This window comes from Ranitomeya imitator, chromosome 4 (assembly GCF_032444005.1).
Source record: "Ranitomeya imitator isolate aRanImi1 chromosome 4, aRanImi1.pri, whole genome shotgun sequence".
NCBI lineage: Eukaryota > Metazoa > Chordata > Amphibia > Anura > Dendrobatidae > Ranitomeya > Ranitomeya imitator.
The window spans coordinates 63,143,370-63,170,842 of record NC_091285.1 but is presented as its reverse complement, the minus strand read 5'-3'; positions in this window follow the sequence as shown (position 1 = coordinate 63,170,842).

The following is a 27,473-nucleotide window of genomic DNA, read 5'->3' as shown; positions in this document are numbered from 1 at the left end:
CGGATGTGAGAACACCATCTATCAGATAAGTGACTCAGCGTCCCCATTATACTATATCTTTACACCAGTTTCTTTTTCAGTTAAACCTTGGTACACCACTGCCCTCATTACATCTAGAATACTGGACCTGTATATCTATATTGGGACTGTATCTACACACTGGCAGGTAGCGCATCCATTACAAAATTACCCACTATAGACCTACCTGGCAATCTACTTACCCTATATACGTCTGTTCCCACAGTTATATCCATGTGCACCATCCACATTCTGGGGACATTTGGTGTATTTTTGCTTGATTAGTACTACATTCAAATCGGCAAGTATATTTTGGTTACCTGGTTATACTATATATGGACTCTATATAGATTTAACTCAAAGATCTATTTCAAATATCTCCTTTAGCTAGTCTTATATGTGCGCTCCATACTACGCCGACGGGCCTGGCACACTTTGTACAACGGAAATACTAAACTGGCAAGTATAACACAGTCCAACTTTCTACCACCTACCCCATACAGACTTAACAGATAACTCACTTTTATCTATTCCTACAGCCACACCTATATGCATGCTCCACGATACGGCGGCGACAATTGGTTCCCTATACTCTTATGATTAACAGTAAAAACATAGGTTGGCAAGTATGTTATAGCCTTTTTCCACCTAGATACATTGTAGCCATTGGTGATATTCTTAATTATCTCTCATTACCTTCCATGTCCCATCATTCTTTCAGGACATTTATTTCTGGCTGATATCCTCAGCAACACTGTAGTGCAGCAGTAAACTAGGAACTTCCCACTAGGGTATGTTTTAGCATCTTTATCGTCTCATCCTCTAGCTCCATCGCATGCCGTACCTATCTCCATACCTCCCGATTGTTTGTTTCTTTTGTCCTCAAACCTTAGGAGCACTGACATCATTTGTTCCATTTTCAACTTGTTTTTGACTTGGTTTTCTGACATTGTTTCACCGAATTGTATATATGTAAATATGATCTGTATATAGTTACTCATTTGTTTTTATGTCATTTATTTCAGCGATACTGTGATCAAGGCCACGAGCTGGCCGAAACGTCTTATGCCTATCGCTTCCCCTCTGTATTTTACTGCAACACTGGTTTCAATAAACTTTTTCACCTGCAACAAGCATTTTCCATAGTACGAGTGCAGTGATTTATATCTGGGTAACCCGAGGACTAACTGTATACTGCTAACACATCAGCAGTATGGCAAAAAAAAGTACTCATCTAGATACGTCTTCTTGCTAATACCTCAACGCGATTCACCATGCGGCTCATCAGGATGCTTGATAGAATGATGTTAAATCATGATATCCAATCGTACTGTAACATTTAAGGCCATACTGGGCCCTGTTCATTTATAAATTGCCCATAAGATGTTAATAAGGTGTTGTTGATTTAGGACACTATAGACCTTCCCAGGGAAAGCTGCCGAGGAGCAGGGCGCCAAAGTCGAATATCTAGGGTGCTAACTTCCGCTGGCAGGTGGTTTTGAGTTGGTAGGGCAATTTAGTACACCCCATTATCAGCATCTGTTATTTCATATTTTCTTAGTAGCTGCCATTATTATATATCTTTTTATCGTCCTCACCAGGTGAGTAGTTCCCTTGGTGGGTGCACCCTATGAAACGTGAGTTAAGACCCTGTTGCGCTTTTGTGTCTGCTTTTTCTATCTGCATATCATATGTTCGCATTTTGTACTGGTGCATACCTGACCTCTGTTTCGTGAAAAATTTCAGTTGCATATAGACAAATACTTTGTTGGATCGTATATACACCTCTTATTCATGTTGTCATGTTATATTGAGATTGAGAGAAGTAGGGCGCATTAGGGCACTTCAGGGACAGCTGCAAAGGAGCAGGGGCGCTATATCATTTTCCTAGGGTGCCAACCTCCACTGTCATGTAACGGCTAAGCACAGGTATTATATCAGGGTGAGTCATTTACTATCAAGCATGAAGATCTATTATCATATATTTGTTGCATATTTTTTTCTTATTCTTTGGACTATTTTAAAGTGTATTAATAAAATGCTTCAGTTGAATAATAAGTGTCTTCTTGATATATTATAGCTTCGTATCTTTGTAGACCTCATATCATTTTAGGCAAAAGTAGAATGATGTGGTTTACCAAAACCTCTATCTTGGTATCATCTATGCAGAAGGCATGTATATCTGTATTTCTATGTTTGTTTATTTATGACTACCATTTTGTTCCCGATTTGAAATCTAGTCCTTTGTGCTCACTGTAACTTCTTCTATAGAATTGTGAAGGATGTTTCTAGTCCCTTGTGGTCAGATTAACAGGCTAACTATGTCTACATATCAAGAGGCAGTGAGTAGAGCAAAGACAAAGTCACTAAATACCATTAACAGTCCTGTAGTATCTGCAGTAACAAAATTAACTGCTTTGCTAAGCTTTTAACTATTTCTGATTAGATCAGTGATTGAATCCCCAGACCACTTGAAATTCTCTCTGGTAAATACAATTTATTGATTGATTTTTTTGGTCTCACAGCACATACTAAATCATGATTACAATAATTCAGTTCTAGTCTATTGCCAAAAAACAATGTATTTAGCAGTAATTTATGACACTGGGCGATTCAACTGATGCCATATTATAGTACATTTTCTCTGTGGTGTTAGAATGTAAAGTTGCCTGCAGGCTTCCATCTGACTGTGAAATATCTCAGCAGCTAAAGTCTAAAAAAGCCCAACCAATTGATTGCCAAGGTGACTAACTTTATAGAAATGCTTGTGTTATTGGTAGTATGCCTTAAATGATATTCTACTTTAAGATTTTTCTTTCAATGATTTCTGTTTGTTGAACTATCTTGACACGCATATTATATATTTTTGAACATTTGGGCACTCACAGGTCTTAAATGGTAACTGTACTTTAAGGTAATTTTTAAAAATAATCTGTCTAATGTATTTGCATGAGGAATGACACAATTTTTGTTATGTATTATTTTTTATATGACATGTCTCGTAGATTTTCAGTTTTCCCCTTTACAGGCTCTAACTCTTAATTTACAACTGACTCTGAGCTGGTGGGAAGAGGCTTCTATGATGTCTCCCATTGTGCCATTCAGGGAGGGATTATTGTTCTTCTTTAGCAAACAGAGAGGAGCAGTTTCCAAAATGGTGTCACATGTGGGGGTTTTTCACTGTTTAGGCACATCAGTGGCTCTCCAAATGCAACATGGCGTCCGATCTTAATTCCAGCCAATTTTGCTTTGAAAAATCAAATGGCACTCCTTCCCTTCTGAGCTCTGCCATGCATCCAAACAGTGGTTTCCCCCACATATGGGGTATGAGCATACTCAGGACAAATTGCACAACAACTTTTCGGGTCCAATTTTTGCTGTTACCTTTGGGAAAATAAAAATTTTGTGGAAAAAATATGATTTTTATTTTCATGGCTCTACGTTATTAACTTCTGTGAAGCACTTGAGGGTTCAAAGTGCACACCACACAGCCAGGTAAGTTCCTTGGGGGGTCTAGTTTCCAAAATGCGGTCACTTATGGGAGGTTTCAACTGTTTAGGTACATCAGGGGTGTCCGCTCTCAATTCCATCCAATTTTACGTTCAAAATCTCAAACGGTGCTCCTTCTCTTCCGAGCCCTGCCGTGTGCCTAAAGAGTTGTCTTCCTCCACAAATGGGGTAACGGTGTACTCAGGAGCAATTTCACAACAAATTTAGTGGTTCATTTTCTCCTGATACCCTTGACAAAATAAAGAAAAATTGTGTCCGAATTAAAATTTTTGTGAAAAAAAGTAAAATTTTCATTTTTTCCTTACACATTGTTTCAATTCTTGTGAGGCACCTGAAGGGTTAATATACTGCTTAAACAAGGTTTTGAGCACCTTGAGGGGTGCAGTTTTTAGAATGGTGTCACGTTTGGGTATTTTTTGTCACATTGACTCCTCAAAGTGACTTCAAATATGAGGTGGTCCCTTAAAAAATAGTTTTTTTAAAATTTTGTTGAAAAAATGAGAAATTGCTGGTCAAATTTTAACCCTTATAACTTCCTAACAAAAAAAATTGTTTCCAAAATTGTGCTGATGTAAAGTAGACATGTGGGAAATGTTATTTGTTAACTATTTTTGTGACATATCTCTCTGATTTAACGGCATAAAAATTAAAAGTTTGAAAATTGCAAAATATTAGGAAATTTCGCCATATTTCCGTTTTTTTTTCATAAATAAATGCAAGTTATATCAGGTTTAATAACCTTGGGGTTATTCAGAAGGAGAGCACTTTCTCCTTCTGCCTGTTTTCTCACTCTAGTCATCATCACTCCTCTTCTATCTCTCTTCTCCATAGAGTAAAATAGGAGGCGTAACCTGACATCTCAATGTGCTGATGGTCCATCTTGTCTTGAGAAAATCAGATTTGATCTGTTTTTGCAGAGTAGCTGGTGAGTTCAGGAGGCAGAGGGGAGAATATGATAAGACATAGTGCAAAGTTAATTTTATTCTGATGTACTATTTAATTATGCAAAGTTTGTTGAAGGACCTGTTTCATTGTAAGCAAAAAATTCACAAAGTAAGATAGCCATATTCTTTACGCGGAACACTTCTTTGAATAAATTTAGCACATCTTAGTGCAGTGCTCCCCAACTCCGGTCCTCAAGAGCCACCAACAGGTCATGTTTTCAGGATTTCCTTAGTATTGCACAGGTAATGCAATTATCACCTGTGCAATACTAAGGAAATCCTGAAAACATGACCTGTTGGTGGCTCTTGAGGACCGGAGTTGGGGAATACTGTCTTAGTGAATGAGAAAATTAACTGGCTGGTTTTGACTATAGCTGTAATGTAAGCCAATGTTTTACCTAAAGCCACCATTTCAGAAAGATCTTAGGCTGGCACAAAAGTGCAACTTTAAAGGAAAATTGGTGTACAGTTAGTAACTAATTCCTCAAAGAGTTTTTTTTAACTTTTTCTAGACATGTCTCACACTGAAATCGCACATGCTCATATTGAAATCAAACATGTTGATTCCTTTAATGCAATACAAACTAATTAATTCAGTTTCCTTTGTGTTCAAATGTTGAAAGTAGTGATGATCGAATAGTGAAACATTCGGATTCGGGAAAATCGGCACGAATAATTTCTAATATCCATGCATGTGTACTGAATAATGAAACCAATGCAAGTCAATGGGAAAGCTGAATATTTTTAAGCTGGACCCAACAAACAGGTCTGGAGGTATAGGAAAAAAGCTGAAATGGATCGCAAAGAGCTAAATCTTAATGAAAACAGCATGGAGAAGATGCCGGCATGCCTTTCTGACTCACATATGGTATCTGGGAATAATGTTCACCTACCAAACCAAACCTAAAATCTTTTTTAAAGGGAATAATGCTAAAAAACACTATTTCCTTCATAATTTCAATTATATAGTGCAAAAAAATATTTCTCCCCTTTAGCATATGATCAAACGGAGTGTTTTGGCTTTAGTTTTTCCTTCAGAATTTGTGAAGGCTCTCACTCCTACTTTTGGGAAGAACCTCCCTCATGCCAAATAGTTAGCGAGATAGTGGAATACATATTCCCCATCCCTTTACAATGCCAGATAAAAGATGCCAATTTGAATTTGGGGCATCGCGCACAACCACCACCATTTCTAGGGCCATGTCATTATGCGGGCCTCACTGACAATTAGCAGAGTGCTAGCAGGTACTGTGAAATCTGAGTTTGGTAGGGGCCCTCAAGTGGCCCTGTATCATACATTTGGGAGAGCTCTTACTCCAACATTCGGGAGGTCCCTCCCTCATGCCAAATAGTTAGCCAGATAGGGGAATACATATTCTTCATCTCTTTACAATGCCATTTAACACATGCCCATTTGAATTTTGGACTTTGCCCACCACCACTATCATGTCCATCGCCATGTCATTATGCGGCCCTCGCTTTTAATTTTCAGATGGCCACAAGGTGTTGTGAAACCTATGTTTTGTAAGGTCCACAGTTCATTTTTTCCACCGAACATCAATGGAACCACTGTCATAGTGGGTAAAGCCGCTGTAGGGTGAATATAAGACAGGAGTTGGGAGAGCTGTATGATCAATGTCAGTAAATTGGATTCTACCAGACACCAAAAGCATTAGAATTAAATTCGGAATACAGTGTAAGCAAGCGAGGACCTGTATTGTGCTCAGTCTGTCTGCCTGAAAACCATGTCAGGAACATGTACAAGCATCATTTAACTTGGAAGCAGCCACCTCAAGAGAAAGAGACAGGAGTGTCATTGACCAATCTGAACAAACCTAGGCACTTCTTCTGGAAATTACCCAAACCAGACAGAATGTATCTTTTGCATGGTTTTGAGCAACAATGGAGTAATTAGATTATATGTCCCAGAGAGTGTTGAGGTCTGTGGAGTGTATTACTCGGGTGACAGGCAGTGCTACAGAGCTCAGGTAAAGGCCTTACACCAGACAATGTAAATTGCTAACAAATATGTCTGCCCTACCTACCTAAAAATTTAAAACAGACATATATGCTGACAAGGGACAACTTAATGCTGCGCTGGGACAACAAACTGTTGATTTCCTGAACAAAATGATTTTGGATGGTAAGAGATGGACATTAAATCAACATAAAAAAAACAAAAAACATATTGTCTGCACTTATGTAACGTTGCTGTCATCAATATGGCTTACAAAGTAAGAGCAAACCCAGCCTTTGTTCAATTTTAGAAGAGTCAGCCTGCCTGCATTTTCTGTTGAAAGCCGTGTGTGCCTATCCGTTATGATTGCACCTGCTGAACTAAAAACTCGCCCAGACAACACACTCGCGGCAGGACATGGCATGACCTACAAGGCGTATAACAAAAGGTCGGGCCAAGTGTGCAGCTTGGACAACCAATTGTTTACAGGCACTGAAGAATCAGTAAGGAAGCTGGTACTATTTCTACTAAGTAGTCCTTCACAATTGTGGTCAACTTCTCCCTCCTCGTCATAGTTACACCCACAGATAGCCCTTGCTGATGTGACGGTCTCATGAGAATGGCCCAGTTGGTAGACATCCCCCCAGAGTGGCACCTGGTGTTTGTGGCCCTCCCCTGTAATCCTTTTGGGTGAAAAGAGAAGGTACCTCTTCCACCAGAGTTGTCTGAGGGTAATCTTTTCAGCAAGTCTTCCACTATAGCCCTCTGGCATGCATGCTCTGAAAATGACACGTCTGCCTCCAACATTAGAGAAGCAAATTTCTCCTGTACCATGGGTCAAGAAAGGTGCACAGCCAGTATTTCATGGTGGGCAAATGCATTTCACTCGAGGGTCTTGGGAAAGGCATTTGGACATGAACTCTGCCTGTGTGGCAGACTACAAAGAGTCAAACGTTCAGTTTCCTCACCAGGAACAACACTAACCATCCTCTCCTCCTCACAATGCATAGCTTCCTCCTCCTCTTCAGGCCATCCATGCTGAACAGGCATTAAACTGGGATTAGTAATCCCCTCTGTAGTGCAGAACAAGAATCCTGTTCCTCCTCCTCCTCCTCCTGTTCCTCATCATCACCCATTGTGGCCTGAGAATACTGTGTGAGGCTTGGCAGCCACTGTACAATCTTGCCCTATAGCCGCCTGCTCGGCATTCAAAGCTTTCACTTTCAGATTCTGCAGCAAATGTTTTACTAGACAGAGCAGTGGGATGATTATGCTCATAATAGCATCATCAGCGCTCACAATCTTGGTGCAGTACTCAAAGTTTTGAGGCACTTCACATAGGTCAGCAATACACACCCACTTGGCAGTTATATGTGGGGGCTGAGTGTTACTCTGATGGGCATTGAAAAGCTTGATTTCAGAGACTACCTTCTGCTGCACACTAAGCTTTGCCAACATACAGCAGGTCAAGTTCCAGCATGTGGGCAGGCCACAAATTAGTCAGTGACGAGGCATATTAGAGCACTGCTGCAGCGAAGCTGGACTGGCAAAAGCCGGAGATGACTTTTGGAAATGTGTGCTGACAAGAAGTACCATGGTAAGTAGGTCAGGCAAGTCAGGGTATTATTTTCAAAACCGCTATACAACCAAGTTTAGCACGTGAGCCATGCATGGAACATGTAGTAGCTTGCCAAGCTTTAAAATAACCACCAAGTTTCACCCATTATTGCACACAACTAGACCTGGTTGGAGGTTCAGGCGGGAGAGCCACTGATCGGTCTGTTCTTTTATCCCTTTCAATAGTTCGGCTGCGTTGTGAGTTTTTTTCACCTAAACAGATGAGCTTCAGCAGAGCGTATGTCTGCTTTGCCAAGGCAGTGCTGCAGATTTTCCAGCTGGGGAGTGATGGGGAGACTAGTTCCACTGAGCATGACTAGGAGGAGGAGAGACAGGAAGTGGAAAACGAGGAGACTAAAACCCTGATGGAAGTTGGGCCCACTATTCTTGGTATAACAACAGTTTTACACATCATAAGTAATTTATATATAGTATATCAATTCAAACTGCAGGCAGTAGCGATCGAGCATCGAGCTATGGAAGCTTTCCATAGCAAAATGCGCGTCGGGTGTGGTGGGTCCCTGGCTCCTGGATTCTATTGGGTAAGCACTTGTTATACTTTACATGTGGGTTTTATCTGTGATATATGTTAAGTACTGCGTGCAGTTGTGCTCTGGCACTCTCCTACTTATAGTTTCTATATTACAGAGTGTAGTTAGAGTACTTATATTATGGTGATGCACTTTATATTTATTATGTGATGCTCGATCGCTACTGCCTGCAGTTTGAATTGATATACTATGTATATATAAATTATCCTCCAACAAAAACAGAACAAGCAGGGCGGCACAGTCTCTAGTACGGAGGTTATGACCAGACTGCTACCTCATACTAGGTGCTTGGCAGCGGTAAAGACAGCCATGACATTTCTGACCTCGGGTGCTCCTCAAAAAACAGGAGAAAACCCAACTGTATAGTCCAAATATAAGAAAAAAGATGAGGGCACTCACCGGTCTTCTTGAAATGCAAAACTTTTATTGGTAACACATCCAGATAAAATTTATGGCCGGGAACGACGGAGCCGAAGCTCTTGTGAGCAGGGGAGAACGAGGACGACGGCCGTTTCGCGCTGTGCTTGCACTTCTACGTAGAAGCACAAGCACAGCGTGAAACGGCCGTCGTCCTCGTTCTCCCCTGCTCACAAGAGCTTCAGCTCCGTCGTTCCCGGCCTTGAATTTTATCTGGATGTGTTACCAATAAAAGTTTTGCATTTCAAGAAGACCGGTGAGTGCCCTCATCTTTTTTTTCTTATATTTGGTATATATAAATTACTTATGATGTGCATAACTGTTGTGTAGCACTAATTATTCAGTCCCGTTGTGCATTTGATATAACTTATGCCACTTTGTAGCCATACCCGCCGGTCTTTTCCTGTAATTGATTCCATTTTATTCATCTGTGTTTTTATTATACTGTTATACATTTGCTAATAGTAAAATTTCTATTATCTAAACCAGCGTTATGGGCGATAGTTTTGGTGAATAAAGTACAGTTGTTTGTCTGAAGGACATTCAGAAAAAAACTGCCATGCAGGGGAACAACTCACCCTTGGCTATTTTCTAATCAAGTGGCGGGCTTTGTATAAAAGTTGACTGAGTTCTACCTCAGGGTAAACCACTACCTCTTCTTGCCTGTTTTCTTGCTACAGCTCCATCTCTCTCTGCACTGCTGTGCTCGCTTGAAGAATTGGAAGTCGAAGTGGTCGATGATGAGACCATTGATCCAACCTGACACACTCCAAATGCGGAATAATGAAGATTATTTCCACTGCTAAATTGTCACGTACTATTGTCTCTACCCAGTTTGCGTCAGTCGCACAACTGCTAGACAAATATTACGTATTTTAAGTGGAAAATAGCAGAGAGCTGCAGCATGTACTTCCAATGATGAGAACACCCTAGTGCAGAGGTGTCAAACTGCATTCCTCAAGGGCCGCAAACAGGTCATGTTTTCAGGATTTTCTTAGCACAAGGTGCTGTAATCATTATGTGTGTAGGTGATTAAATTATCACCTGTGCAGTACAAGGAAATCCTGAAAACATGACCTGTTTGCGGCCCTTGAGGAATGCAGTTTGACACCTCTGCCCTAGTGCCTGCCTTTCACTCAACCTCCCTACTATTAAATATCTCTCTACTAAATACCCACCTAACAAACAACTAATCTTGACAATCTCCAGCTCTTAAAACAGTCTTTTTGAATAAATAATGCTCACTGTATCCTCCTATCACTTTCCCTACGCTCATTTCACTGTCCCTATGCTAAAACTACACTCTCCCAATACTGTTTCCGACTGCAATGTGCGCAAGATAGTGTCGGCAGCCTTTACATAGTCCCTATGACGCTGGAAAGCCAGCGAATCACAGTAATGTCACACCAAAGATGGTGCCTGAATTACTGTGATTGGCAAGCTAGCCCAGAATTTTCATTGGCTGCAAATAAAGCAGCAATCATTTGGTGGGTCACTCAAATATACTGAGGTGAATACAAAATTACTCGTCGAATAATGAATAGCCCGAATACCATACTATTACTAATTGTAATCATATAGAAAGTAGTGATGAGCGAGTGTGCGCATTACTCCAATTTTTCGAGCATGCTGGGGTGTTTGTTCTCTGAGTATTTTCGGCGTGCTCTGAGATTTAGTTTGTGTCACCGCAGCTGCATGATTTGCGACTGCTAGACAGCCTGAACACATGTGGGGATTGCCGGTTTGTTAGGCATTCTCCACATATATTCAGGCTGTCTAGGAGCTGCAAATCGTGCAGCTACGGTGACACAAACTAAATCTGAGATCACACCCAAAATACTCGGAGAACACCCGAGCATGTTTGGAAAACTCGAGTAACAAACATACTCGCTCATCTCTAGTAGAATGGTTTTCTTTTCAATGCAATGCAAAGTGTGGACTATGTGAGGGCTTGTTTTTTGCTTTGTGATCTTGCATTTTTATGCCATTTTGGATATAGATATGACGCTTTGCTCGCTTCTGACCATGCTTTTTTGGCATCGTTGTGGTGACCACAAAACGCAATTCTGGCATTTCAATTTTTTTTCTCTTTATGGCATTTATGTGTGTATAGCGCACTACTACAACAAGATGCCAGTTGCCTATACATCTCTTCTGTTTCTATGCTGCCCACATATCTGGCTCAGCTTAATCAAGTGCTTCCAACTCTGCTGGACAATTTTAAGTCCTTCGTGCCCTTGCTTTACTGGCCATTGCCAAACCAACTGTCATCCATGTAGTCCAGATTTGCTGCATCATTGCCTTTAGTCCGTGCTGCTTATTCTGACCCATGACTTAAGACAATATTCTTCACCATCTGAGCCTCTAACATTTTATAGGTTTTGTGTTTGGTGAAAAAGTCAATTTTGGTTTAATCAAAACTATTTTCTATAATACAATTTTGAACAATAAGAGTTATTTTTATGAAGTCAAACAACAATATATGTTGTAGACAAAACAAACCCTAAATCTTTTATTTCATCATACCCAGCAAATACATTTTCTTACTTTATTTGCTAAGAAATTTTAACACATACAAAAAGGATGTTATTGTTGAAAACATGACCTTTAGCTTGTTCTCTGAGTGAGCCTTTCTCTGTTCTTCTCTCTGTTTAGATTCCCCATATACGAGGTGCTACAGTTAAATGCTTCTTTTGTTGATCTTTCTTTCCCGTGCTGACATTTCAAAATGCAATAGTATTATAGTTGATTGAAATGTGTCTCCGCTCCTTCTAGCTTGATTTTTTTTCTTAAGAGTCAGTTTTGTAGGCCCTATGCAAACTAAAGTTTCAGCAACAAAAGTGAAATCCGAAAAGTATAAAGAGACAGGAAAGCTAATAACTCCATTTTGATTAGGGTTAAAAATGAAAAGAATATCAAATATGATTAATTGACCCTAAGTGTTGTCTCACCACAGACATTCCTTGCAAATTAGCCTCCCACTTCCTAAAACTATTAATGCTCTTAAATACTTATTTGGCACAGTCAGACACAAATTGACCCACAGGGGAACAGGTGAATCCGTTGACCGATCCCTGTGCAGGAGTTGGGCCTTTCATCCACTGTATGAGTGGTAGTTGGCACTCTTGTTTAAATTTGTATAGACGCCGGCATCTCATCATTCATTTAGAACACTTCCCATTATATTATATATAGGCACTAAATTTGTCATTAACCCCTTTACCCCCAAGGGTGGTATGCACGTTAATGAACGGGCCAATTTTTACAATTCTGACCACTGTCCCTTTATGAGGTTATAACTCTGGAACGCTTCAACGGATCCTAGTGATTCTGACAAAGTTTTCTCGTAACATATTGTACTTCATGATAGTGGTAACATTTCTTTGATATTACCTGCGTTTATTTGTGAAAAAAACAGAAACTTGGCGAAAATGTTGAAAATTTTGCAATTTTCCAACTTTGAATTTTTATGCAATTAAATCACAGAGATATGTCACACAAAATACTTAATAAGTAACATTGCCCACATGTCTACTTTACAACAGCACAATTTTGGAACCAAAATTTTTTTTTGTTAGGGAGTTATAAGGGTTAAAAGTTGACCAGCAATTTCTCATTTTTACAACACCATTTTTTTTTAGGGACCACATCTCATTTGAAGTCATTTTGAGGGGTCTATATATGATAGAAAATACCCAAGTGTGACACCATTCTAAAAACTGCACCCCTCAAAGTGCTCAAACCCACATTCAAGAAGTTTATTAACCCTTCAGGTGTTTCACATGAATTTTTGGAATGTTTAAATAAAAATGAACATTTAACTTTTTTTCACAAAAAATTTATTTCAGCTCCAATTTGTTTTATTTTACCAAGGGTATCAGGAGAAAACGGACCCCAAAACTTGTTGTACAATTTGTCCTGAGTACGTTGATAACCCATATGTGGGGGTAAACCACTGTTTGGGCACATGACAGAGCTCGGAAGCAATGGAGCGCCATTTGACTTTTCAATGCAAAATTGACTGGAATCGAGATGTTGCGTTTGGGGAGCCCCTGATGTGCCTAAACATTGAAACCCCCCACAAGTGACACCATTTTAGAAAGTAGACCCCTTAAGGAACTTATCTAGAGGTGTGGTGAGCTCTTTGACCCACCAAGTGCTTTACAGAAGTTTATAATGCAGAACAGTAAAAATAAAAAATCATATTTTTTCACAAAAATTATTTTTCGCCCCCAATTTTTTATTTTCCCAAGGGTAAGAGAAGAAATTCGATCCAAATGTTGTTGTATAAATTGTCCTGAGTATGCCGATACCCCATATGTGGGAGTAAACCACTGTTTGGGCGCATGGGAGAGCTCGGAAGGGAAGGAGTGCCGTTTGACTTTTCAATGCAAAATTGACAGGAATTGAGATGGGACGCCATGTTGCATTTGGAGAGCCACTGATGTGCCTAAACATTGAAACCCCCCACAAGTGACACCATTTTGGAAAGTAGATCCCTTAAGGAACTTATCTAGAGGTGTGGTGAGCACTTTGACCCACCAAGTGCTTCACAGAAGTTTATAATGCAGAGCCGTAAAAATAAAACAAAAATTTTTTCCCACAAAAATTATTTTTTAGCCCCCAGTTTTGCATTTTCCCGAGGGTAACAGGAGAAATTGGACCCCAAAAGTTTTTGTCCAATTTATACTGAGTGCGCTGATACCCCATATGTGGGGAAACCACGGTTTGGGTGCATGGGAGGGCTCGGAAGGGAAGGAGCGCCAATTGGAATGCAGACTTAGATGGAGTGGTCTGCAGGCATCACATTGCGTTTGCAGAGCCCCTAATGTACCTAAACAGTAGAAACCCCCCACAAGTGACCCCATATCGGAAACTAGACACCCCAAGGATTTTATCTAGATGTGTTGTGAGAACTTTGAGCCCCCAAGTGTTTAACTACAGTTTATAATGCAGAGCCATGAAAACAAAAAAATGTTTTTTTTCCCACAAAAATGATTTTTTAGCCCCTAGTTTCATATTTTCCCAAGGGTAACAGGAGAAATTGAACCCCAAAAGTTGTTGTCCTATTTGTCTTGAGAACGCTGATACCCCATATGTTGGGTTAAACCCCTGTTTGGGCACACGGGAGAGCTCGGAAGGGAAGGAGCACTGTTTTACTTTTTCAATGCAGAATTGGCTGGAATAGAGATCGGACGCCATGTCGCGTTTGGAGAGCTCATGATGTGCCTAAACAGTGGAAACCCCCCAATTATAACTGAAACCCTAATCCAAACACACCCCTAACCCTAATCCCAACAGTAACCCTAACCACACCTCTAACCCTGATGCACCCCTAACCCCAATCCGAACCCTATTCCCAACCGTAAATGTAATCTAAACCCTAACCGTAACTTTAGCCCCAACCCTAACCCTAGCCATAACCCTAGTCCTAACCCTAACCCCAGCCCTAACCCTAGCCCTAACCCTAACCCTAACCGTAGCCCTAACCCTAACCCTAGCCCTAGTCCTAACCCTAACTCTAACCCTAGCCCTAACTCAAGCCCTAACCCTAGCCCAAATGGGAAAATGGAAATAAATACATTTTTTTAATTTTTCCCTAACTAAGGAGGTGATGAAAGGGGGTTTGATTTACTTTCATAGCGGGTTTCTTAGCGGATTTTTATGATTGGCAGCCGTCACACACTGAAAGACGCTTTTTATTGCAAAAAATATTTTTTGCGTTACCACATTTTGAGAGCTATAATTTTTCCATATTTTGGTCCACAGAGTCATGTGAGGTCTTGTTTTTTGCGGAACGAGTTGATGTTTTTATTGGTATCATTTTCGGGCACGTGACATTTTTGATCGCTTTTTATTCCGATTTTTGTGAGGCAGAATGACCAAAAACCAGCTATTCATGAATTTCTTTTGGGGGAGGCGTTTATACCGTTCTGCGTTTGGTAAAATTGATAAAGCAGTTTTATTCTTCAGGTCAGTACGATTACAGCGATACCTCATTTATTTTTTTTTTATGTTTTGGCGCTTTTATACGATAAAAACTATTTTATAGAAAAAATAATTATTTTTGCATCGCCTTATTCTGAGGACTATAACTTTTTTAATTTTTTGCTAATGATGCTGTATGGCAGCTAGTTTTTTCGGGACAAGATGACATTTTCAGCGGTACCATGGTTATTTATATCTGTCTTTTTGTTCGCGTGTTATTTCACTTTTTGTTCGGCTGTATGATAATAAAGAGTTGTTTTTTGCCTCGTTTTTTTTTTCTTACAGTGTTTACTGAAGGGGTTAACTAGTGGGACAGTTTTATAGGTTGGGTCGTTATGGACGCGGCGATACTAAATATGTGTACTTTTATTTTTTTTTGTTTTTTTTTAGATAAAGAAATGTATTTATGGGAATAATATTTTTTTTTTCATTATTTAGGATTTTTTTTTTTTACACATGTGGAAATTTTTTTTTTTACCTTGTCCCAGGGGCTGGGGGGACATCACAGATCACTGATCTGACAGTTTGCACAGCACTCTGTCAGATCAGCGATCTGACTTAGAGCACTGCAGGCTTACAAAGCGCCTGCTCTGAGCAGGCACTTGGTAAGCCACCTCCCTCCCTGCAGGACCCAGATGCCGCGGCCATCTTGGATCCGGGGCCTGCAGCGAGGGAGGAGGTAGGAGACCCTCGGAGCAACGCGATCACACCGCGTTGCTGCGGGGGTCTCAGGGACGCCCGCAGGGAGCCCCCTCCCTGCGTGATGCTTCCCTATACTGCCGGCACACCGCGATCATGTTTGATTGCGGTGTGCTGGGGGTTAATGTGCCGGGGGCGGTCCGTGACTGCTCCTGACACCTAGCAACCAGGCAACCCCCACATGTACTAAGCCTGGCTAATAGCTATAAATCATTCAGCTGAAGCGATGAAAACTAAATCTCCCAGCACTAAAAAATACTCGGAGGACACGCGAGCGTGCTCGGGAAATCTTGAGAAATGAGTATATTCGCTCATCACTAGGGTTGAGCGAAACGGGTCGGCCATTTTCAGAAGTCGCCGACTTTTGGCAAAGTCGGGTTTCATGAAACCCGACCCGACCCTTGTGTGGGGTCGGCCATGAAGTCGGCGATCTTCTGAATCTGGAATCGGAATTCCGATACCGATTCCCGATATGTTTAAGATATCGGGAATTGGTATCGGAATTCAGATTTAAGTGTAAAATAAAGAATGAAAATAAAAAATATTGCTATACTCACCCTCGGACGCGCTCTGGTTGTAACCGGGAGCCTTCCTTCCTAAGAATCAAAGCTTGAAGGACCTTTCGATGACGTCATGGCTTCTGATTGGTCGCGTGACGCCCATGTGACCGCTCTCGCGACCAATCAGAAGCCGTGACGTCATTGAAAGGTCCTTCAAGCGCTGATTCTTAGGAAGGAAGGCTGCGGGTTACAACCAGGGCGCGTCCGAGGGTGAGTATATTCCTAATAGGTATATACTCACCCTCGGACGCACCCTGGTTGTAACCCGCAGCCTTCCTTCCTTCCCAGCCAGCCAGCCTTCCTTCCTTCCCATGTGACCGCTCACGCGACCAATCACAAGCCGCGACATCATCAAAAGGTCCTACAAGCGCTGATTCTTAGGAAGGAAGGCTCCCGGTTACAACCAGGGCGCGTCCGAGGGTGAGTATAGCAATATTTTTTTTTATTCTTTATTTTACACATTAATATGGATCGCAGGGCCTGAAGGAGAGTTTCCTCTCCTTCAGACCCTGGGAACCATTAGAAACCCAATGCACTGCATTGGGTTTCGTGTTTTGGCCGACCCCAACCCCGACTTTTCTATAGGATCGGCCAATTTCACTCGACCCGACTTTTGAAAAAGTCGGGTTTCGTGAAATCCGACCCGATCCTATAAAAACATAAGTCGCTCAACCCTACTCATCACTAATCATTATTCATTTGTAGAAGCGAACCTCTTTTCAACTTCAGCTTTTTTTCAGATGGATGGTGTGATATTTGCATAAAGAATTTCTTGAAATTTCATTGAACCTATTCTTCCCTCTACCAATGAAATATTCCCCATGCCATTGGCTAAAACACAACCCTAAAGCATGATTGATCCACCCCCATGTTTAATGGATGGCGAGATGTTCTTTTCCTGAAATTGTGTGCCTTTTTTTCTCCTCACATGTCTTTAACCATTGTGGTCAAAGAGTTCTATTTTATCTTCACTGGGCCACATGACTTGTTTCCAAAATGCATCAGTCTTGTTTAAATGCTCTTTTGCATACTTCTGACTCTGAATTTTATGGTAAAGAAAACACAGGAGAGGTTTTCTTCTGATAACTCTTCCATGAATGTAATGACTCTATATATTGTATGAGTTTCACTTTTTGGATTCAATATTAGGTGTCGAGTTCCCACCGCTGCACAGGGGGAATCTCAAACCACCTCCGCTGCGGTCTCACATTCTTCTCCAGCCACAGTGGAGCCTGCTCAGCGGAGACGTCGGTCCCAGTGTCTGGCTCAGCCTGATACTCTGCGCTTGGTTACTGCTGCCCTTCCAGGCTCAGCCATTGTAGCCAGTAGGGTTGAGCGACTTTTGTTTTTGTAGGATCGGGTCGGGTTTAACGAAACCCGACTTTTTCAAAAGTCGGGTCGAGTGAAATCGGCCGATCCGATAGAAAAGTCGGGGTCGGGGGTCAGCCGAAACACGAAACCCAATGCAGTGCATTGGGTTTCTAATGGTTCCCAGGGTCTGAAGGAGAGGAAACTCTCCTTCAGGCCCTGCGATCCATATTAATGTGTAAAATAAAGAATAAAAATAAAAAATATTGCTATACTCACCCTCGAACGCGCCCTGGTTGTAACCGGGAGCCTTCCTTCCTAAGAATGAGCGCCTGAAGGACCTTTCGATGACGTCGCGGCTTGTGATTGGTCGCGTGAGCGGTCACATGGGCGTCATGCGACCAATCACCAATCACCAATCAGTATATTCCTAATAGGTATATACTCACCCTTAGACGCGCCCTGGTTCTAACCCGCAGCCTTCCTTCCTAAGAATCAGCGCTTGCAGGACCTTTCGATGACGTCGCGGCTTGTGATTGGTCGCATGATGCCCATGTGACCGCTCACGCGACCAATCACAAGCCGCGACGTCATCGAAAGGTCCTTCAGGCGCTCATTCTTAGGAAGGGAGGCTCCCGGTTACAACCAGGGCGCGTCCGAGGGTGAGTATAGCAATATTTCTTATTTTTATTCTTTATTTTACACTTAAATCTGAATTCCGATACCGATTCCCGATATCTTAAACATATCGGGAATCGGTATCGGAATTCCGATACCAGATTCAGAAGATCGCCGACCTCATGGCCGACCCCACACAGGGATCGGGTCGGGTTTCATGAAACCCGACTTTGCCAAAAGTCGGCGACTTCTGAATCTGGCCAACCCTTTTTGCTCAACCCTAGTAGCCAGTACTGGTCAGCGGCGAGCAGACGCTTCTGGAACTAAGTCCTGCTTTTCTCCTTCTGAGCATGCCCAAGGAAAGACCTCTCATTGGAGGTCGGGGGTCACACGCTCAGGTTCTGTAGCTGCTCCTATTGGTCCACTAGGAAGGTCCGGAAGAAGCTGCAACTATGAAAGGCTTGCATGGCTGCACGGCCATGCGCTAGTATAATTTGTTTATGGCTAATGCCAGTGGATGCTCTACCACTCTGGTTACATGTGGTGTGTCTAGATCTGGAACTGTACACTCAGGTAAGATAGGTAAAGAAAATTGGCGGGCACTCAGGATAATAAGGGAGCGAGGTGCAGGTGTAGTGGGCTGTGTAAGCCCCACGTACATAAAGAATATAGTACACCGCACACTCTGTATGTATTTTGCGAATGGTGAAGAATTTATTAACAAAATAACTGTGTGACATGAAAGCGACCAGAGGTAATTATGACGTTTCGGCCCTACCAGAGCCTTAATCATACAATCGCTTTGTTGTGCACAGAGGAGAGGATAAATATCCTTGGATATAAAGGCATACACTTAGGTGCCAAGTTGCTGTGCATGTGAGATCGCAAAGACTGCCCTGTTGTGGGGTCTTAAAGGTCAAGCTAATGAGCGGCGCTCCCGCGCCCTGCTGCCAGTGTTTATGGCTAATGCCAGTGGATGCTCTACCACTCTGATTACATGTGGTGTGTCTAGATCTGGAACTGTACACTCAGGCAGGCAGCTAGCGTCAGTGGGGGCAATTAGCTGCTTGGCATAGCATCTGGTTCCTTCATGTGTGCGGTTAGCACAGAAGAGTTCCACAACAAGCACAATCCCAGTTATGGTATTACTCTCTGAGTATCTTGCGACTCTGTGAAGCAACAGAGCTCGCTACTATTCACACGGGGTGAAATCGAACCCACATGTGAGTTCAGCGTCCATTTGCCATTACATAACAGCAGGTACCATCTCTGCGCGGTGGACCCCAGGCTGCAAACGCACCTCGTATCTATCCCTTTATTTGGTGTGTTCCGCTAGCCCTAACATTGAATAACTGAAATAAATTAACTTTTTGATGATATTCTAATTTTGTGAGAAGCAATTCTATATCTATAGCAGCACGTGGTGAAGGGACAATTTGAAGATGGATAATAGCTCCATTTAATATTGATATTAGGCCACATATGAGGTTTTGAGGTTACTTCTGTTTTGGATCTGTTATGGATTTGCACCATTAGACCTATATTCTGTTAATAATGCAATTATCTTTCAAAAATATAATTCTGTAAATAGAAATACACACAATCCTTTGAAATGGTCAAATTCTAATCTACTGCAGGTTTTACATAAACACTGATCAAATTAATAGATTCCCATGATGAAAAATCTATAGTAAATATTCATCTCTCTCTGTACAAGATAAATATTTTCCTGTTCAAGGAATTAGTAATAGAACTGATCGTCACAACCATAAAACTATGTGATGGGCATTGAGGACATCGCTGTAGATAACAGACATATACGATGTGACTGTGCTAAGGTACCAGGCAGTAAATATATATATATATATATATATATATGTACTCCCTAAATACAATTTTATATATATATATATATATATATATATATATATACATATAATTGCAAGACAGCCTGCAATGCATCACTTGCCGGCATTTTAGTGTTTGTTATTGCTAAATTTATGTCATTGCCTCAACCCTTTATATAAACAAGACATATCTGGTCTTATTTTCTTTTATTTTCTCTTATTGTTTTAAATCAATCTTATAAGATATTGTCCACACACAGCTTTTTATAGGTACGTTTTAAATATTTGCTTCACTGGATCACTAATATAATATACCAGAATACTTTCAATTTTGCTTTAACTTCAACTAAATATTCACGAGTTTATCCACCACAAAGGGCATTGTGGAACCGCTTTGGCAAAAATTAAATACAATTTTCATATAGCATAAAACTATAGTAAGAATGAGAGAACTGAGTTGAAGAGAAGGTGGAGCTGGGCTGCCAGGGACTTTGCAGTTATGTAGAATTGTAGATCTTATGATGACTCATGCAGGGAAAAGAGACTTCCTGTTTCTACATAGAGCTTAGAAGGATTCAGCTAGTCAGTTTATAATCTTGTGATGTCATAGACCGAAAGAAAAGTGAAGAATTAGCTGGGTAGAAAGGCAAAATAAGCAATTGTAAGCACACAGTGCTGTATTATATGATGATTACAATATGTTAAGAGGATAAAATCATTGATGGGAGAGATTCTTTAATAAGAGACTCAAACAGTATAACTGTAATTAGTTGTGTTAGATTATGTATGTCTACAATTGTGACTTAGAAAAAAAACAGATCACATTTCTATTAATAATCAATGCAAAAATATAGATCATTCTTAAAAGATTTCTCTTTTTCTTTCAACTGCATGTACAATTTGAATAAACAACATATCAAACCAAAAACATTTTCCACTGGGGCCTCATATTAATTTCCAGGCCTGACAGTATGAGGCTCATCATCTGTAGTGGAATTCCATGGTAATATATAATATCTCTCAATTTTATTTTTTTTTCCCCTCAACATGCTATTAGGTTAGAGTCGCACTGGCATATTTTTTTTCGTTCAAAAGAATCAGTCCAATTATGTTAAATATCCTCTGATCAGAGTTTGGTAAGAACATGATCATATTGTGATCTGATTTTCTCAGATGAGGAGAAGATGAAAAAGAATTTTCCGGCTTCTCAACTCTCAGTCTGTGAAAATCGGAATGTACATAGATGTCATGCGAGTACAGTCGGATTTTTTCCTTGGATTCATTGACTTGAGAATAGACTCTATAGCGCATGATCACTTCTCTGTGAAAACTTCCCTCCAATCGGGCCTCCCCTTCAACCAGGGGCACCACTCTGGCCAGGCCAGCCTCACAGTCTGAGGATCACTGTGCTTGATGCTATGCTAGGCTAATACAGATGGGTGGTTATGCATCAATTTTCATACTATTGCCCAATAGCTTATAATAATAAATAATTAAAATAAATAAATAAATAAATAATTCTCCAAATGGAATGTAGGGGATTATTCAGTAGTATATTCAGTATATTGAGTATCATTGACTTGTACCTGCTTAGTAGGGCATATCGTCTTATATGTCTAGAGGATGTGCAAAAATAGCACCACCTTTTTTAAAATGTTTATGAGATATTGTCAAGGTGAAAATATATATCTTTATACTCTTTTGTACTTTTATATATTCTTATGCTGTGAAACAATAAGTTTTCCCCTTCGCTTGCTAATGCATATGTAATTGTATTTAACATGGCTGCCAGTATTCACCTTTGCCCCACTTTCACTCGGCTGAAGAAACAAGTTACACATTCCAGAAGCCAAGTATCATTTCTCTGGAATTCGAAACTTAACAAGATGCGGACAAAGAAAGATTCATCAGATGACGTCAGAGCCAACCAGAAGGACTGAATACTAGATACATTGCTTAACCCCTGCCTATCCCCACCCTTTGCACACCTTCCCTCAATAGATCATATAGTGTTGTGTATTAGGAAATAAAATCAGTTGCTGAGATGTTACTACACTTTGTAGACAAACGGGCAGGCACTGAGTTTGAACCAGCATTTTGTCTGACTCATTCTTCACTCCGGTACCACTGCTTTAGTCTGATTTGGAATGACTGGTGGATGAAGGGTATTGTCGTGACGACCCCGACAATATTTATTTGGCTCCTCTTCAGATCTATATTTCTGACCATGGAGCTGCACTGCTAGTCTTTACCGCTTCTGATCACCATTTTTGGAGAAAAGGTCACTAGAAGGTTTTGAACTCTACAGCTATTTTCCTATCTTCAAACTGTTTTTCTGTTTAATAAAATGTATTTTTCTAAGTCCAGCATCATTCCTTACCGAAAAATCACAGGCTGAAAAAAAAACATATTGGAAGAAACAGATGATAGATCATTTTAACAGTCTGCAGTACTTTGGTATACAATTAAGGGACAAAACTTTCATCTTTGAATTAGCGCAAAACAAATGTGCGTATACAGGATTACTGAGCTAAGCGCGGAAAACAAATAATCCCCTTTGAGGCTCATAAAAAGCAAGAAAAGTTATTACTTCCTCTGCTGAAAGATATATATAGATAAATATATATATATAGTCAAATCATTCTGGATATTATCATTTCATAAGAGTAAACAGCAATGTTTTACAAGTGAGGAAGGTCATTTTATTATTCTAAAGCAGATTTGAAAATCATCAGAAATCAATTGACTGGCACCTTTTGTGCTCGCGATAACAATGCATAAATAAGACATTTTATTTTACATGATCTAACCTGAGTTACAATAATGTCAGTAAAAGGCTCATTTATTGTTCTCGGCTCCTTTGGTTTTCCAGGACAATACAGACACAGTATTGCGTAAGAGTATAACGGCTTCCTTCCTATTCGGATTATGGTCACATACAGTTTGAAAACACATATGATAGAAAATGCTCAATGTCAGCCTAATTTTCTTATTATTCTAGTTCAAAAATGGAACATACATGATGTGTATTAAACTATTTTTTACTGTTATAGCCAACGTGTTCTTCAGTACTCTTGTAGTCCCAAAATATACCTCTTTTTTCCAGTCGGGCTGATTCAATAATGAATTCTTCTTACTGACACACTAAGGCAAGTATATTTACTTTATTTAACTCTCTTATATAGGACCATTCATTTCCACAGTGTTTTACAGACATTATCATCACTATCCCCATAGGGGCTCACAATCTGTCTACAAATATCTCAAGGGCTGTCACATTGCAGAAGGATCTTCTTTATTCTCATTTGCACAAGGAAAGACTAGAAGCAATGGGATGAAACTGAATGGGAGGAGACACAGATTAGATATTAGAAAAACTATTTGACAGTTAGGGTGATCAATGAGTGGAACAGGCTGCCACGAGAGGTGATGAGTTCTCCTTCAATAGATGTCTTCAAACAGAGGCTGGACAGACATCTGTCTAAGATGATTTAGTGAATCCTGCTTTGAGCAGGGGGTTGGACCAGATGACCCAGGAGGTCCCTTCCAACTCTACCATTCTATGATCTAAATCAGTATTGCTATTAGCTCATCTTGCAAGGTGAATTCTCTAAGCTGTAGGTCAGGATGAGCAACAAGGACCAAAGGCAGTGACACAGCAGGCAGGGACTTGCTATATGGCTTGTGTATCAATGAGGACACATACAGCAGATATGAAGGATAATAGTCAGACAAGCAGAGCAGGAAAAAGCAGAGGATTCAGAGCCAGAAATGTGTATATACAAAGCTATTGTAGACGTCTAGTCAGTCTAGAGTTTGGTGCAAATATATGGCTAATGGCTGTTTTTTATGCTATCAGCAGACTGATGGTCAATAGCAGGGACATAGACCATCAGCAACCAAATGGTTAGCAGCAGGTAGAAGTAATAAACAGGCAAATTGGATACTTTATTGAATAGAAAATACACACAGTTGCAGCGTAATGTTAATAGCAGCATTATAGCAGCTGGGCTAAGCACAATCACCTACTTGGACTAAGTGCAATTATCTGATCTTATTATTTCAGCTATTGGATTTTGTTGTACTGTGATATATTACCTCCAGTAAACTTTTTTAATCCTCTTCCACCGCCATTTTTTACATTTCTCCCACAGGTTTTAATTTGCGCAAAACTACTAAACATTATTAGAAAATAGACACTGTTGCAGCGTAGTGTTAATAGCAGCATTATAGCAGAGAAGGGTAGTGATTAACAGATCTGAGCAAGAAAATAAATGCAGATAGAAGATAAACAAGGGTTTTTACTGAATAGATGATTATCCAGGTAATAGAAATGGATGATGAGGCAAACCTCAGAAGTCCATGTGGTAACTAAATGCGAGGCTTATTGAATACCCACATAGCACATTGCTGTCTGAGTCAGCCTTAAGGTACCGTCACACTAAGCGACGCTGCAGCGATACCGACAACGATCCGGATCGCTGCAGCATCGCTGTTTGGTCGCTGGAGAGCTGTCACACAGACAGCTCTCCAGCGACCAACGATCCCGAGGTCCCCGGTAACCAGGGTAAACATCGGGTTACTAAGCGCAGGGCCGCGCTTAGTAACCCGATGTTTACCCTGGTTACCATCCTAAAAGTAAAAAAACAAACGCTACATACTTACCTACCGCTGTCTGTCCTCGGCGCTCTGCTTCTCTGGTCTGGCTGTGAGCGCCGGGCAGCCGGAAAGCAGAGCGGTGACGTCACCGCTCTGCTTTCCGGCCGCTGTGCTCACAGCCAGACCAGAGAAGCAGAGCGCCGAGGACAGACAGCGGTAGGTAAGTATGTAGCGGTTGTTTTTTTTACTTTAACGATGGTAACCAGGGTAAACATCGGGTTACTAAGCGCGGTCCTGCGCTTAGTTACCCGATGTTTACCCTGGTTACCAGTGAAGACATCGCTGAATCGGTGTCACACACGCCGATTCAGCGATGTCTACGGGGAGTCCAGCGACGAAACAAAGTTCTGGACTTTCTTCCCCGACCAGCGACAGCACAGCAGGGGCCTGATCGCTGCTGCCTGTCACACTGGACGATATCACTAGCGAGGACGCTGCAACGTCACGGATCGCTAGCGATATCGTCTAGTGTGACGGTACCTTTAAAAGGACTGGTGTGATCACATCAAAGGAGCTGAGCATCTGAAAGGTGGCAGCCATAAATAATTTAGCGGAGTCTGGCACTGTTGTCAGGACAGGGGAGTATCTAGAGTATCCAGATAGAACTATATGCTAACTTTTGAATCCTGTTAGACAACATAGACTTGACTTACATGAAAGCAGGATCATTCTCGCCCAACAGAATAGTAGAGACTAGTGATTTCATACTCTAACATGTTTCAGTGTGCCAATACTTAAATTTTAGAGGTAGTCACATGCCAATGGTTTGATTCACAAATAATCTTTAAGAACTTATTTTTGATATGTTGTGAATGACCAATTTATACACATATACAATCAATAACATTTAAATTGCAATACCAAGAAGAAAAGTCATAGAATTAAGGAAAGCACAGAATCAATTGACATCTTTACTTACAGTATTTAGTATTGAGCGCCACACACAGAAATTCACACATTTACACTCCTTCATATTCTATCAGTTAAGATATCAATGGTCATTTGAGAAATGTTCTACCATGTTGAATATACTTGGAACATACAAATCATCAAGAGTAGAGTTGAGAGACTTTTACTTTTTTCGGATCGAGTCCAGTTTCGCGGGTGAAATCGGCCGATTATTGCAAAACGTCGGGGGCCAACTGAAACACGAAACCCAGTGCAAGTCAATGGGGAATCAATGGGGAATCAAAGTCGGCAGTGAGTGGAGAACAGGAAAACACCTACAGTGCCCATTTTAATGCCAAAAACATCAATTCTTATTACTTAAGCTTGTCAATCTTAATTTACTTTATAATAATAGTTAGACATTGAAAACTGGGGTTCATTTGGCTAAAGTTGTGGGGGGGTATGTTGGGGGTCGAGTTCCCGCCTCTGCACAGGGGGAATCTCGGGCCATCTCCGCTGTGGTCTCCCTTTCTTCTCCTGCCACAGTGGAGCCTGCTTGGTGGAGATGACGATACCAGTGTCTTGCTCAGTCTGACTCTGTGCAAAGGGTTACTGCTGCTTTTCCAGCTTCTGCCATTGAAGCCAGTGTTGGGCAGCTGCAAGCAGACGCTTTTTCCTGATTTTTCCCTTCTGAGCATGCCTAGGGTAAGATCTCTCATTAGAGATCGAGGGTCACATGCTTAGATACTGCAGCAAGACCCATTGGTTCTCCAGGAAGGTCCTGAAGTTCCTCAGGCTCTGTGGCAGCCTCTCATTGGTCCTTCTAGGAAGGTCCTGTATGTGCTGCAGCTATATAAGGTTCGCATGGCCGCACGTATCAATTTATGTATGAGCTCAGTGCCAATGTGGTCATGTTTGTATGCAGTCAAGGACCCGGCTGAAATAAGCCCCTAGAATGATGGCACCTCCGGCGAGGAGTTTTGTGTGTGTGTGTATTCAGGGACCCGGCTGAGAAAAGCCCCTAGAATGCTGGCACCTCCGGCGAGGAGTTTCATGTTTGCATTTGACTGCATGACCACCATCTGCTCTACTAAGTAGCTGTGTTCCTCTGTGAGCCAAACAGGGCACAGCGTTATCTTTGCTAACTGTGAAGTAACAGAGTCTGTTTATACTACTTTATTGTACCACCATATCTAGCAGCAGGTGCTTTCCTGCACTGTGGATCCCGGGATGCGAACGCACCAACTTCTTCTAATAAATATATATATTCGGTGTGTTCTGCCAACCCTAACAGGGTAGGGTTGGCTCAAGATTTTCATGGGCCCAGGAAATGCGGAATACATCATGGCGGTGGAGCAGGGAGAGGTAAGTATTTCAACTTTGCAAGTGCTGTGATCCAGAGCAAGCAGGGGCGGGGGGCACTCCTTGGCACTGGCACAGGGCCCCTCATAGTACGGCAGTGTGTTTGATGGCGGGTGGTGCCTCCCACTGGCAGAGACACTTTTGCGTACTATGAGGGGCCCTGTGCCAGTGACATAGCCAATGGATATGCCTCCCCACCTGATGAAGGAACCTGCACTTTCATCTGCACCTTCCTCTTTGTCCCCGTGTAAGGTGGTATAGTATGCGGGAAGGGGAACTTGACTTTAGGAGGTTCAGATTCTGGCTGTGTAGAGTGCAAGGGGAATGTAGTGGTCTGGGTCAATGTACCAGCAGACTCATCTAGCAGTGGCTGGGCAATGGGCAGGATGAGGAGGAAACACAGATATAGGCCCAAATAATAAAGTAGGCTAAATGCAGTTCAAAATTGGTAACAGGACTAAACGGGCAGCATTGCTTTGTTCAGTGGAGCACAACTGTAATGAGTGGCAGACACAGTTAGTAGGCCCAAA